At 47.7% G+C, this 15,414-nt stretch overlaps 1 protein-coding gene across 2 annotated transcripts in view; it reads right to left on the reverse strand.

Annotated features, from left to right (window-relative positions):
* Nucleotides 1-15,414, reverse strand: part of LOC147120602 (ATP-binding cassette sub-family B member 6-like) — a 276,275-nt gene that overhangs the window by 85,603 nt on the left and 175,258 nt on the right. The gene's annotated exons all lie outside the window — the stretch shown is intronic.

The raw sequence follows: 15,414 nt of genomic DNA on the forward strand, positions 1-15,414 counted from the left end.
AAACATTTCCTCCGTATCCACTCTGTCAAAACCTTTAAAATTTTGAAGACCTCTATTAGGTCAGCCCTCAGTTTCTTTTTTCAAGAGAAAAGAGACCCAGCCTGCTCATCCTTTCCTGATACTGTATGTATACCCTCGCATTTCTGGTATCATCCTTGTAAATCTTCTCTGCACCCTCTCCAGTGCCTCTATATCCTTTTTATATGGCGACCAGAACTGTACGCAGTGCTCCAAGTGTGATCTAACCAAGGTTCGATACAGGTTTAGCATAACATCCCTACTTTTCAATTCTATCCCTCTAGAAATAAACCCTAGTGCTTGGTTTGCTTTTTTATGGCTTTGCTAATCTGTGTCGCAACGTTTAGTGATTTGCATTTAAGAGGAAACTAGGTAAGTACATGAGGGAGAAAGGAATAGAAGGATATGCTGATAGGGTTTGGATGAAGCTCGTTTGGAGCATAAACACTGTCATGGACCAGTTGGGCTGAATGGCCTGTTTCTGTGCTGTAAAATTCTTCAACAGTTGGAAAAACTAAGATTGGAGCGAGGTTTGTCTTTAGGTTGGTGCCTCTGCACATCCGGGGAACGGTGGAGTTGGTTAACACAGAGCTTGCGATCAGCAGGGAGTCTGTGAAGCAGTTCAAATTATTTAAAGAATAATTTTTTAAAAAGACAGTGGAACCATTTGCAGGAGCTTTGCAGCATATGGAGGCTGGTGTCGGGTATACATCAAATATTTGCAGCTCCTCCCGACTGGCCATTTTGCACCCATCACCAAGATTAACATCAAGGAGTCAGATCAGCTTCTTTCTTTTAAAAATAGCATCTCGGCCCCTGCAGCTGCTTGCGGCTGGCTGCTTACAGCTCTCTGATCAGCCCCGTGCAGCAAGGACGCCTAGGGCACAGGCAAAGAGCTCTCGGTAATGAGTCCCAGGTGAGGGAAGGACATGAAAAGGATGGTAATTTGGGGACTGATTCGGGACTACTGCAGTAATGGGTGCAGCTCCAAGGGAGGAGATTGTGTCCAGAAAGAGAGGCCTTTCTCAGGGAGCTTTTGTGATGGTGCAAATGGAACGCAATGTTCAAGTTACTCTTCATGCACAAACATTGGGAATCCCGTGTGATGCTGAGTTTTTAAACTTATCCAATGTCCAAAAGGATGTCACTTATCAAGCTGTTTTAAATCTAAGGGAGCCTTTTGTTTTGGCCAGTTTTCTCTGACTCCCCCTAGGGTGCAGTTGGTTTGTCTTGTCTCTCTCATTTAGTCAAGGCTTTGACTCTCCCTGAGGTACAGTTGGTTTCTCTCTCCTCTCCTAAAAGCGCCGACTGTCCCTGGGGTTCGGTTGGTTTATGTCTCCTCACCTGAAGGTGCTAGGGTATGATTTGTCATCTTGATGACTATTCTTCATTTGTGATTCTGGACAGTGAATATCAACACGCTATTTGACCATGGAAAAAGTGACAGCTGAGTCAGGATGTGTCCTTACTTGAAGTCAACATTCCAGCAGGAGTCACTTGATAGTAAATTAGAAGAAAGACTTGCATTTATATAGGGCCTTTCACGACCTCAGGACATCCCATAGCGTTTCCAGCCAATGAAGTACTTTTGAAGTGTAGTCACTAATGTAATGTAGGAAATGTGGCAGCCAATTTGCCAACAGCAAGATCCCACAAACAGCAACGTGATAATGAGCAGATAATCTGTTTTCATGATGTTGAGGGACAAATATTGACCAGGACATCAGGGAGAACTCCCCTGCTCTTCTTCAAAATAATGCCATGGGATCTTTTATATCCACCTGGTTTAACGTCTCATCCAAAAGACGGCACCTCTAAAAGTGCAGCACGCCCTCAGTGCTGCACTGGGAGTTATAAGCCTAGATTTTTTTGTGGTCAGATCTCTGGAGTGGGGTTTTAACTCACGATCTTCTGACTCAGAGGCAAGAGTGCTACCCACTGAGCCACGGCTGACACCAGGAGCAGGAACCCTAGCCGATGCCCTCTCTCCATCCCCAGCCCAAAGTCTAATAGTAGTGTCCCAACTGCTGCTTTGGCTGAGAAGCCAACATCAACCGAGATATAGAATCAAACCTGAAACAATGACTTACTAGGATCACACATCAGTGTTTAGCTCATTAAACAATTGAGCTGCAGTTTGTGGGTTACGGACTAGCACAGTTCGATTAAAAGTTGTTTGGAGAAAAACCATAATGAAACACTGAAAAAAATGGAAGTGAATCTTCCTCTGCAAGGGCAGGCCACAACAGGTGCACAGCTGGTACAGACCAGCGGAAAGGAAAAGGATATCACTGCTCAAGTGTAGTTAAAAATCACAAAATGAGACTTAAATATTTATTAAGATCAGCAATTCCTACAGGTGTACACACAGGACGAGCTGATGAAGGTGCACACTATTTCAACCAATGGAATAATTGTTTTGTTGAGAGGCGAGTACTACATAAAATGTAAAGATTTGAATCAGGACGTGTCTTTGATTTTTTAGTGCTCCGGTTGATAAGGAAGCAGTCAGTGAGCAGGATCAATGTTAAGCTTGAGGAGCCCTAGATGTAATCAGCTACAAGCTGCAAATACTGCAGTCACTTCAGTGTCTCAGTCTCTCACTGTCACCCAAAACCCTTCTGCCCGTATCCTAACTCGCACCATTTCCCATTCACCCATCGCCCCTGTGCTCGCTGACCTACATTGGCTTCCGGTCCAGCAATACCCCCATTTTAAAATTCTTATCTTCATGTTCAAATACTTACATGGCCTTGCCCCTCCATATCTCTGTAACCTCCTCCAGGAATTCTGTGTCCCTCCAACTCTGGCCTCTTGCACATCTACTTCCTTCATCCAAACATTGGCGGCCTAGGTCCTAAGCTCTGGAATTCCCTCCCAAAACCTCTCCACCTCTCTGTCCTCCTTTAAGACGCTCCTTAGAACCTAGCTTTGTGTCCAGTCACCTGCCCTAATATCTCCTTTTATGGCTCGGTGTCACTTTTTATCCGGTTACGCTACTGTGAAGCGCCTAAGGACATTTTACGACATTAAAGGCGCTATAGAAATAAAAGTTGTTGATGTACAGAGCGGAGGGAAGGCCCCAGAAAGCCTTCATTCTTTATTTCCAGAGCTTTCTGCCAGAGATCAGCTGCAAACCTTACTGATTGGAAAGTGGAACTTTGAGGGTTAATTATAAACCTTCTCCTGGGTAAGTCCAGCAATACTGGATGTGCGGAAAGGAAATCGTTTGGGTATTTTTTTTTTTTTTTTAAGTGGTTGATATCTAACAGGCATGCACTCACATGAAATGCACTGTTTATAGTAAATACAACTGAATGGTGAGGAAAGCAGTTGGTTTTAATTTCAATCAGCCAGGTGCGCACTGCCCGAGAAGCACAGATGTTTCCATGTGAAGGCTACTTTGTAGTTAATGAGATTGAGTAGAGCCGGGCAGACAGGGAAGGAGTTCAAATTTCAACCTCTTCTGGGAGACAGGTTCACTGAGTAAAGGTAATGGGGTTGAGTAGAAGGCGACAGCTCAGCTTATTCTTTACACTTCAGGGGACTGGCAGGTCGCTGCTGCTCGATAGCACAGCGGGAAAGTGAACTCGAGCCCCATGGAGTCCTCTGGAGGAGGGTATTTGATGGAGTGGAAGAAAGCGGGAAGAATGGGGGGTGGCGGAATGTTTTGCCTCGAATCATGCCCCTCCTGTTGATGGCTTGACCAAAAAAAACCCATTAAATTAAAAGGCACAACTGCAAATCCTAGCAATTGGAAATAAAATATCAGAAAGTGCTGGGAATACACAGTGGGTCAGTCGGCATCTGTAAAGCCGACACAGGCACGATGGGCTGAATGGTCTTTTCCTGTGCTGTATCATTCTATAGGGAAAGGGCAGGTTATGGCTTTTCGAGTGCATACTTCATCAGACTGGTGAAGGGCTAGCATCTGGAATGTCATCATTTGCCTTTTCTCTTTACAGATATACTAACTGTATCCAACTACAGATAAGGCTGTTAAAATAAAAAGCATACAGGATCCATGGTTTTACAAACAGAGGCATAGAGTACAAAAGCAAGGAAGTTATTGCTAAACCTTTAGAAATCACTGGTTTGACCTCAGCTGGAGTATCGCGTCCAATTCCGGGCATCACACTTTAGGAAGGATGTCAAGGTTGCATAGGAGATTTACCAGAATGGTACCAGGGATGAAGGCCTTCAGTTATGTAGACAGACTGGAGAAGCTGCAGTTGTTCTCCTTAGAGCAGAGAAGGTTAAGGGGAGTTTTAACAGAGGAGTTCAAAAATATGAAGGGTTTTGATAGAGTAAATAAGGAGAAACTGTTTCCACTGGCAGGAGGGTCGGTAACCAGAGGACACAGATTTAATGGTAATTGGCAAAAAAAAACCAGGAGGGAGATGAGGAGAATTATTTTATGCAGCGAGTTATTGTCATCTGGAATTCACTGCCTGAAAGGGTGGTGGATGCAGATTCAATAGTAGTATTCAAAAGGGAATTGAATATATACTTGAAAAGGAAAGATCTGCAGGGCTAGGAGGCAAGAGCAGGGGAGCGGTACTAATTGGCTAGCTCTTTCAAAGAGCCGGCACAGGCACGATGATGAATGGCGTCCTCCTGTATGATTCTATGAACTGACCTGCAGTGTATTTTCAGCAATTAAAGCTATTAAATTTAGCAGAATACATTTTAGTTTAAACAGAGCTTTGTATTAGAGAAGCATACAGGTGAACAGAGAATAAACGTGGATAGATGCATGCGTGTGCGTCTGCCGTATACATACATGCCGCACACATGCGCACACACACACCTGACGTTCCACATTATTTTAAGCGATGGTGTAAATTACTTGGGACCTGTCACTCCGCCCCCCCCCTTTTTTCTTGATTACCAGCGATTTAATCTGGAGCTCCTAGTCAAGGTTGTGATTCTGAGACTCTGCAACCGAGAAAGGACTCATTGGGGACTCAACTGTATCTCGGCCAGGAGGTTAGAGAGAGACTGTGTAACTAGGACTCACAGAAAGACAGCTCTCACTTTGGACTGGAGCTAGTTTGGCTCATAATCATGAGATCATGCGACAGGAAACCATTGAGACAGACCTCACTGCAAACTGGAGTATTTCCACCTGGTTAGAGAGGCCATGTAACTGGGTATCATTGATACAGGCCTCACTGTGGAGTGGAGCTGGTCCAGTTGAGAGGGTGTAACTGGGCTGCAGAGAGACAGGCTCTGAACATGGTTGATGATGAAGCCATCAGATGATAAAAATATCAGATTGTGCAGAGTTTAATTGTTCAGAGCAGTGAGTTAACATAAGAAATAGGAGCAGGAGTAGGCCATATGGCCCCTCGAGCCTGCTGCACCATTCAGTAAGATCATGGATCATCTTCGACCTCAATTCCACTTTCCCGCCCGATCCGCATATCCCTTGATTCCAAAAGTCTATGGCCTAGAAATGCAGTTGTTTGCGCCAGCCGCTAGCGCCTTAGGAGGAGGAGAAGTGGGGTGCTAAGCGGCTAGCGCCCGGGCGCAGCGCGATCTGCGCCTCTCGCGAACTTCAGTTAAGATTTAGCGGCGGTGCAAAACCTTTGCGCGCGCTCAGCTGCGCGCGCAGATCCTGACGTCATTTCATGGTGCAACGCCCTTTGTGCGCCCCGAACCGGAAATTCAGTGGCGCCGGCCTATTGTGTGCCTGGCGCCCCTAGCGACTGGTAGAGGGGAACGGTTCCCAGTCGCTGCGGGGCGCGGGGGGCACTAATTAAAGGGGACTCCTCCTGCAGTATAAATGGCAGCCATTTTGCACCACTCCTTCTTTGTGAGAGACGGATCTTTGGAGAGAGACAAAGGTAGAGAGCTTTCTGGTTTGGCTCAACACTCGCACAGGTACTTGTGGCTTCAGGCCACAGCTTTGCACTTGTCTTTAACTTCAGTGTCATAGCATTGATTGGAAACATATAATGGGGGCTGCAATGGGTGGAAACGTTGGGCTTCTCCATTGCATCCAAAGGGCTCAGAGACGCCATGAGAGAGTGCCAGTCATGGCCAGACGGAGAAGGGGCAACAGGCGTCGGCAAAGGAGGCCTTACCCACCCAGGGTATACCGCCAGCAGTTCTCATATCTGAACATGTCGGAGGAGCAGTGTGTTCGGAGGCTGCGATTCAGAAGGGCGGTGGTCACGGAGATCTGCCACCTGCTTCGCGGAGATCTGCAGCCACAGCTGAGGAGCAGGACGTCTCTGTCGGTGGCAGTGAAGGCGACGGTGACTCTCAACTTCTATGTCACCGGCTCCTTCCAATCCGCTACTGGGGACATTTCCAACATCTCCCAGTTTGCGGTACATTGCTGCATCCGCCAGGTGACCAATGCCCTTTTCAGAAGGAGACGTCAGTTCATCTCCTTCCCCATGACCGTTGACAAGCAGCAAGAGCGTGCAATGGGCTTTGCAGCATTAGCGGGCTTCCCCATGGTGCAGGGCGCCATTGACTGCACGCATGTGGCTTTGCGGGCACCTCTAGAGAATGCCGAGGATTACCGCAACCAGAAGGGCTACCATTCGCTCAATGTGCAGTTGGTGTGTGACCACAGGCAGCTCATCCTAGCTGTCAATGCCCGCTTTCCAGGCAGCAGTCACGATGCCTTCATCCTGCGCCAGACTTCTGTGGCAGACATGTTCGAGGCCCAGCCTCACCCACGAGGATGGCTTCTCGGGGACAAAGGCTATCCTTTGTGCACCTGGCTGATGACCCCGCTCCGTGCGCCCAGCACCCCTGCTGAAGAGGGATACAATGACAGCCGTCAAGCAACCAGGAACATCATTGAGCAAACAATCGGCGTGCTGAAGCAACGGTTCCGCTGTCTGGATTGTTCCGGGGGAGCCCTACAGTACTCGCCTGAGCGAGTCTCCCATTTCGTTGTCGTGTGCTGCATGCTGCACAACCTGGCTATCCGCAGGACTCAGCCACTGCCAGCAGACATTGGAGGACCACCAGAGGAGGAGGAGGAGGAGGACCAGCACAGGAGGGAGGCAGAAAGTGCAAGGGCCACCCGTCGGCGGCTTATTGCAAGTCGGTTCTAGGCCCCCTCTCAGGGAATGGCTTGTGCCAATGGCAGAAGATGAATGTAGCCGCTCCACAAGCCCTCAGCTGAGCAGGGCAACCAGGACTTCCAAAAGAAAGCATGGACAGTGCGATTTAAGAATTTTTTTTTTTTTTACTGTGATACCTCTGTGCCCTTCCCACATGACAAACTAATGGAGAGAAACCCCCCCCAAAAACACAAATACACCAGTCTCGGCCTTTACAAGTAAAACAAATACACCAGTCTCGGCCTTTACAAGTAAAACAAATACACCAGTCTCGGCCTTTACAAGTAAAACAAAACATTTGGCCACACCTTCTACTTTTTCCCCTGCGAGGGTGATCCGTTTCGCGTCCATGACTGGCCCCTACCCGCCCTGCAGCTCCTCCTCAATGGGACCCCAGTGGCTGCAGCAAGGCTGGGGGAAGGCTGCTGAGGGTCAGATGATGAGACGGCAGATGCCCTTGGGGGTCGGCCTGGACCAGCTCTGGGACTGGAGGGGCCGGCTGCTGACTGCTCCAACTCTGCTTGGGCGGCAGCAGTCTGTCCAACAGCTGGTGGCAGCTGCAATGGAGGAGTGACAGTGTTGGCTGCAGGAATGCTGCCAACCTGACAGATCACAGGCACTCCCTGGTCGGCTGATACATTGGCATGCGCACGGGCCAGCACTGCAGCATGCGCAGCAATCTGCTGAGGCACAGACTGCTGGGCTGCTGCGGCACAGCGAGTGCCCCAGCGATGCCTGGCCGATCCAGCGAGTGTGGCAGCAGTTAGTGCCCGTGTGGCCCTGGTCTGTGTCTGCATGACAGCAGCCAGTGAATGCACGGCACGACTGAGCACTTGGCTAGAAGCCGCCTGTGAAGCAGCGAAGTCCTGCTGACTCCTAACCTGTGCTGCCGCGATGTCCTGCAGACTCCTGGCCTGTGCTGCACTGAATTGTTACAGACTCCTGGCCTGTGCTGCACTGAATTGTTGCACACTCCTTGCCAGTGACTCTATGGAGTCAGGCATCCTTGCCACTGCAGCCATGAGCTCAGTGTGCCTGCGCTCAGCCTGGGCGCCCATTTCCGCTGGGAGCCGCACCTCCTCTGCGCTCACCGTAGCAGGACTGGAGGCCGCACTCACCCTCCGGGGAGAAGGCCGCCGAGCTTCCCCACCCCTCCCGCGTTGCTGCAGCCCGCTGGTCCCCGGAGCTTCACTATCCTCCGACCCTTCCCCCCTGCTCCCCTCCAGGGAAGACGTGTCACCATCATGGCCATGGGCTGCCTCAGCTGAGGGTGTCCCTGATGGGCTGGCTTCCTCTTCCTCCTCCTCTATGTCTGACTCGGACACAGTGCCAGCTTGAGGGGCCGCCTCCTCACCTGGCGAGTCACCATCTGAAAGCAGGGAGGCACAAGAGTTGCTTTAGAGTGAGGACAGGGCGGCAGCGAGGGAGGCATGAGTGCTGCTGTGCACTGCATTGGTTCGACAGTGGCAAAGGATGCTGGTGTGAGGCGCAAGTGGAAAGGGAGAGGTCAAAAAGGTGATGACCTTACCATTGGTGCCCAGAACAGGGTCAGCATCTCCAGTGACGACGGGGCCACTCAGCCGGCCTGCCATGATCCGCTCCACTCGCTGCTCGAGGTCGCTCAGCTGTTTCAGGTCAGGACGGCCTCCCCCGGTCTGTCGCTGCTGTCTTCTGTTATGCGCCAGCTTGGCCTGCAAGAGAAAGGACCGCCTCTAAGTACAGTGTCAAGCCCTGATCTTGCCCGCACTGCCTCCCATGTTCGATTAGCCCTGACAGTGTCAAGCCCTGATCTTGCCCACACTGCCTCCCATGTTCGATTAGCCCTGACAGTGTCAAGCCCTGATCTTGCCCGCACTGCCTCCCATGGTCGAATAGCCCTGACAATGTCTAAAGTCCTGATTGCGCAAGTGCTTTTCATGACAGTCCCATAGCTGCTGGATGAGGGCTGGCCATTAGGGCTTTCAGACCTGTTTGGCCATAAAGTGAGGTGCACATGCAGGGATGAGGAGGATACTGGAAAGGGTACTCACCCTGACAACCCGAGTGAGGTCGTTGAATTTTTTCCGGCACTGGGTTGGTGTCCTGCCAACCACGCTGTTGGACGTGACCCTGTTTGCCACATCCCTCCATGCTTTCCGATATTCGGCGGGCAGCAGCCTCCTGCCACCCTCAGGGAAGAGGATATGGCGCCTGCGGTCCACTGCGCCAACCAGCAGCCTCAGGTCACCCTCGCCGAAGCGCTGCGCTCTCTCCCTGGCCTTCTCCATTCTCCTGGGCGTGGAGCTGTTCCAGAAGCAGTGTTCAGGCCTTGCCTTAGGGCTGCAGTGTGCAGGGCGTGGCAGCCAAGCAATTCCACCCTCTCCCTTTAAGTGCTGACCGGCGCCTGACTGTCTGCCCTCAATGAGCACCTCGCCGCACCTGCGCTGTGCCCGCCTTCGGTGTTTGCGCCCCGGATCGCCGGCTTAGCACCTAATGATAGTCGTGCATCGCCTGCTTTAGCGCAGCAGCAACCTCTTGTGGCGATGCAACTGAATATCGGCGAAGGTGGCGCTAAGTTGCGCCGGGCGCAAAAGTTAGCGAACGCCATGCTGTAGCGTCCCAAACGTGGCTATACTGAATTTCTAGGCCTATCTATCTCAGCCTTGAATATACTCAACGACTGAGCCTCCACAGCCCTCTGGGGTAGAGAAATCCAAAGATTCACCACCCTCTGAGTGAAGGAATTCCTCCTCATCTCAGTCCTAAATGGCCGACCCCTTATCCTGAGACTATGCCCCCTAGTGCTAGACTCTCCAGCCAGGGAAAACAACCTCTCAGCACCTACTCTATCAATCCTCCTCAGAATCTTATGTTCCAATGAGATCACCTCTCATTCTTCTAAACTTGAGAGTATAGGCCCAATCGACTCAATCTCTCCTCATAGGACAACTCTCTCATCCCAGGGATCAACCTAGTGAACCTTCTTTGCACCACCTCAGATAAGGAGACTAAAAATGTGCACAGTACTCCAGGTGAGGTCTCACCAAAGCCCTGTACAATTGTAGCAAGATTTCTTTACTCTTGTACTCCTCCAACCCCCTTGTAATAAAGGCCAACATGCCATTTGCCTTCCTAATTGCTTGCTGTACCTGCATGATAATTCTTTGTGTTTCCTGTACAAGGACACCTAAGTCTCTCTGAACACCAACATTTAATAGTTTCTCTCAATTTAAAAAATATTGTTTTTCGATTCTTCCTACCAAAGTGAATAACCTCACATTTCCACACATTATACTGCATCTGCCACCTTATTGCCCACTCACTTAACCTGCCTATATCCCTTTGCAGGCTCTCTGTGTTCTCCTCACAGTTTATATTCCCACCTAGCTTTGTATCATTTGCAAACTTGGATACATTACACTCGGTAATGTAGTTGTTCCCTGGATTCTGAGTCTCTCATCAATTAACACCTTCTAAACAGCTTTTTCAGGTCTGAAAGGCTATGCTCAGATTAGATCGTCAGTAACATGACCAAGATTAAAGCTTTGTGTCTCTTGTTGCTCCTTTACTGCATCTGTTCAGGTTCCAACTCTTTCCCACTATTCTGCAGCATCCTATTCCATTTGGTAAGGATCATTTCCCCATTCTACCATCCCAATGACCTCTTAGCTGTCTTGTCCTGCCTTTGTTTTAAGATATATTATTATGGAGACTTCTTTCAGCTCCCTCATTCTGCATTGCCTGCTGCTGTTCGTCCCTTCTCTATTCTTACTGTCCCTTTAAACTGTTTCCATTGCTGACCATCAGCACAGGAGGCTTCATCCTAACTGATTTCTGTTTAACCCTGGCATCCAGTGTCCACTTAGATGCTTCATGATGTAGTAGAGTAATGGAATCAATTACCTCTGACATACTGCAACCCCCCCCCCCACACCCTGTCTCCATTCCCAAATTCTTTGATCTCTAGCAATCAATTTGGCTTCAGCCTGGGAGAGTTACCTTTGATCTTATTATGCTTCCTGATCAGCAGCAATCCATTGCTTTGAAGCATCAGGCTGGAAAGGTCAAGCCATTGTTTGGTGCCTCTTGGGCTTCCCCTCCCCAACCCACCCCCCAATCTCACTTCATCCTCATTTCTACCTCTCTGACACTGCTCTGTCCTCAGGGAGGCAGAATTTGGTCGTGGCTCAGTGGATAGCGCTCTCGCCTCGGATTCAGAAGGTTGTGGGTTCGAGTCCCACTTCAGAGATTTGAGCCCATAATCCAGGCTGACACTCCCAGTGTAGTACCGAGGGAGTGTCGGAGATGCCAGCCTTCAGATGTGACGTTAAACCAAGGCCCCATCTGCCCTCTCAGGTGAATGCAAAATATCCCTCGGCACTATTTCGAAGAGGAGCAGGGGAGTTCTGGCCAATATTTATCCTTCAACTAACATCACTAAAACATATTATTGACATTTACAACAGTGGCTACGCTTCAAAAGTGCTTCATCATTGGATATAAATGTCCTGAGGTCATGAAAAGTGCTATATAAATGCAAGTTATTTCTTTTCTAGATGGCACAGGACAGGTGTTGCCCAGATATGGAAGCAGTATTTAAATTTTTGACCAACCTGGGTTTCATAAAGCATTAAGTGATACTGAAGGGAAGAGTGTTTAGTACAAACAAGGAGCCTGAGCTTCTTGGAAGCAGCTTTAGCAATGGGGTGCTCCATTTGAGCTGAGAGAAGCTAATGAGTGAATGTCAATAGATGAAGAAAGATCAAGAGTGCAACCATCAAAAGGTGAGAATTGAACTGGTTAAAGACTATGAAGATGGAAAGAAACCGGATTTTTATCCCTCCATCGAAGGCCACAAAGCAGATGAAGATTCGGCTACTGCACTGCGAAAGAAAAGAAGGTTGTGCATACTGAAGGCATGCAATCTGAAGGAAGCTCATCGATGTATAGTGAACCCATCAGCAAGAGTGGGTAGGGTTGGATGATGAGTGCAGGGGGTCATTTATAATTGATTTGGAGAAGGAACAGTGTACAAGTAAGATCAGAGGATGAGCCACTGGTTACAGCACAGATAGTGATTCGAGGGAGAACTGCAGACAGCTGTCAACACATGCTTGGAGGGTGGCAAGAAAATGGCAATACATCTGTTGAGAATACTGTAATGTACTTAAAGAGTAGATACTTATGGAAACTGTGTGTGGTAAATTTAAGCCTTTTGTTTGTAGGGCTAACCCCGATTAAATCCAATAATTACCTCAGAAATAGTGTTATAATCTTGAAAACAGCAACATACTGATGTTGTAACATGCCTAAAGCTCTTCATTTGACATACCGATTGGAGCATCAACAGTGGACACACCTTCCGTCACCTTGGACATGCACAGACAGCTGACGTTCCATAGTGGGAGGAGGTGCTGAAGATGCAGCTAATGATGCACAGCAGCGTTTAATATTGGACTTGGTGAAGACAGATGTAAGGATTATTACTTATTTAAAGGATCTTGTCTGTTCTACGATTACAAAGGCTCTTTTAATATTTTTGACCTGAAAAATCATGCAGTTCCTCGCAACTAATTTCACCCAATCTTTTGATCTGATTCAAGTAAAAAATGAAACTTGAGAACCAAGGCTTAAGAGAGCATCAAGGGTATGTCTGTCAAGAAAGCATATTACAAAGTATTTACAGCACAGAATCAGGCCATTTGGCCCAACAGGTCTATGCCGGTATTTATGCTCCACACGAGCTTCCCTTCTTCATCTAACCCCATCAATAGATCCTTCTATACCTTTCTCCTTCATGTGCTTATCTAGTTTCCCCTTAAATGCATCTATGCTATTGGCCTCAACTACTCCCTGTGGTAGCGAGTTCCACATTCTAACCACTCTCTGGGTAAAGACATTTCTCCTGATTTCCCTATTGGATTCATTAGTGGCTATAATGGGCCAGAACTTCGGGTCCCCACGGGTGAGTACTCACGCGTAGGCCCAATGAAAGTGCCGGTTTTGTGCATGCGCTGCGCATGCGCGGGAAACCAGAACTTCCGTTCCCTTAAAGGAAGGGGTTCACAGGTCGAACGCGTGCGCCAGAGAGGCAGCGTGTACGCCTGGAACTTCCGTTTTTTTTGCAGGTTTCTCCGGGAGTGTAAGTCTCCAGCAGTTACACTTTTAAAAAGCAATCGCAAGGCCTGCTTTTAACAAGGTAAGTGGTGAATTAAGTTAAATTAAAACATTTTTCCCCACAGGTTTATTATTTTTAAATACTTTAAAGAAAGGTAAGTTTATTTTTAGCCCCGTTAGAAACTGTAATTAATTTTTTCAAAAATTTAAATTATTGTTTAAAATAGTTATTTTATGTAATTTATAGTTATTTTAAAAATGTGATTAAAAAAAAATTTATTTGAAGTTTTAATGATGTTTGGGGCTGAATTGTATTCATGGATTTGACAGCTCTTCCCGTCAAATCTATGAATACAGATTCCCTGCTACCATTGGCTCTCCATGGCCCACGTGATCCCAGGGGACGCTTCGGACTAACTCCGCCCCGGGATACGCAAGCACTGCGCGCCGGCAGCTGGAGCAGGCCCAGGATCGGAATCCCACGCGGACCCACAGCACATCGGCCGGCGCGCTAGGTAAGTGCAGGTTGGGGGCTTGCACCCGCGGGAAGCCTCCGACCCGAATTTCTGGGCCATTTATTTATGGCCCCTCGTTGTGGTCTCATCTGCAAGTGGAAACATCTTCTCTACGTCTACCCTATTGAACCCTTTCATAATCTTGAAGACCTCTCTCAGGTCATCCTTCAATCTTCTCTTTTCTAGAGAAAAGAGCCCCAAGCCTGCTCAATCTTTGGTATAACCTCTCAGTTCTGGTATCATTCTAGTAAATCTTTTTTGCAACTTCTCCAGTGCCTCTATATCCAAATACATATATTTATATACAAAATATAAGCTTAGTCACAAATTAGGAGGAAAAATATGACGCAGGACAAATTGGCTTCAAACAGGAAAACCAGAGGGTAGCTGTAAATGCAACAAGATCAGATCTTATAGATAACTGATAATTGATGGCAGTTGCAGTTCAATGTGGATCCGTGTACAATACTTAGCTTGGGAGTAAACAACTGAAAAAGAGAGTGTAACATTTTGGGATTTTAATCATTTTTTTGGTCTTCATGAACAGGATTTGCAATGAGTTAAGCTGATGTGTTGTGCTTTGAAGCAAAGTGAATTTGCATAGGTTTCTACAAATGAGTGTGCAACAGATACTGAAAATATGTAGTAAAGCTAGACGAGCCAGTTTGTCGATCAGCGCAGCTCACTCTCTACCTCAAATGGAGACAATCACAGAATTATTAAGCCACAATGGTCCCTATTCTTCTTAAGAATTGCAGGAGATGGTGTCTCGAGACATCCTCGTAGTTGGTTTGGTTGCCAGGCCTACAGGCGAATCACTGAACGGGGAATAAGTCAGAGGTACAGCACTCCCACTTGCTGGGAACACAAAAGAGAGAAAAGGGCAAAGAAATATTTCGGCAGTCGATCAGCCAGCCAGGTCTAAGGAGGAAGCCTGACCTCGTGAGGAGAAATTTCTCTCAAGCCCAGAACTTGTCAGGATCAGAAAGATGAGCAGAAAAAGTTAAACAAACCCACTAGTAGGGAAAGTGTGCTATGTTTTAAAAATTATTTTTCTTGAGGAATGTTCTATAGTTAGTTGAAACAAGGTGAGCTTTCATTATATCTGTTACTCTATGTTCACTTGCTGTCTGTAAAATAAAGCAGTTTAACGATTCATATCTGGCCTCATCTCACTAAAGTGCTTCAATCCAACTTGGGAAAGATTGGATAAGTGCAGGTGGGAACACATGCAAATGACACAATATCCGGTTTAGATAACATAAGAAATAGGAGCAGGAGTCGGCCATTTGGCCCTTCGAGCCTGCTCTGCCATTCAATAAGATCATGGCTGATCTTCTACCTCAACTCCACTTTCCTGCACTATCCCCATATCCCCTTAATATTCAAAAGTTTATCGATCTCTGTCTTGAATATACTCAACGACTGAGCCTCCACAGTCCTCTGAGGTAGAGAATTCCAAAGATTCACCACCCTGAATGAAGAAATTTCTCCTCAGCTCAGTCCTAAATGGCCGACCCCTTATTCTGAGACTGTCAACCCTGGTTCTGGACTCCCCAGCCAGGGGAAACACCCTCCCTGCATCTACCCTGTCAAGCCCTGTAATAATTTTGTATGTTTCAATGAGATCACCTCTCATTCTTCTAAACTCTCGAGAATATAGGCCTAGTCTACTCAATCTGTCCTCATAGGACAAT

Source organism: Somniosus microcephalus, chromosome 4 (genome assembly GCF_052327205.1).
Source record: "Somniosus microcephalus isolate GS21.2 chromosome 4, FLI_Smic_1.0, whole genome shotgun sequence".
NCBI classification, from domain to species: domain Eukaryota; kingdom Metazoa; phylum Chordata; class Chondrichthyes; order Squaliformes; family Somniosidae; genus Somniosus; species Somniosus microcephalus.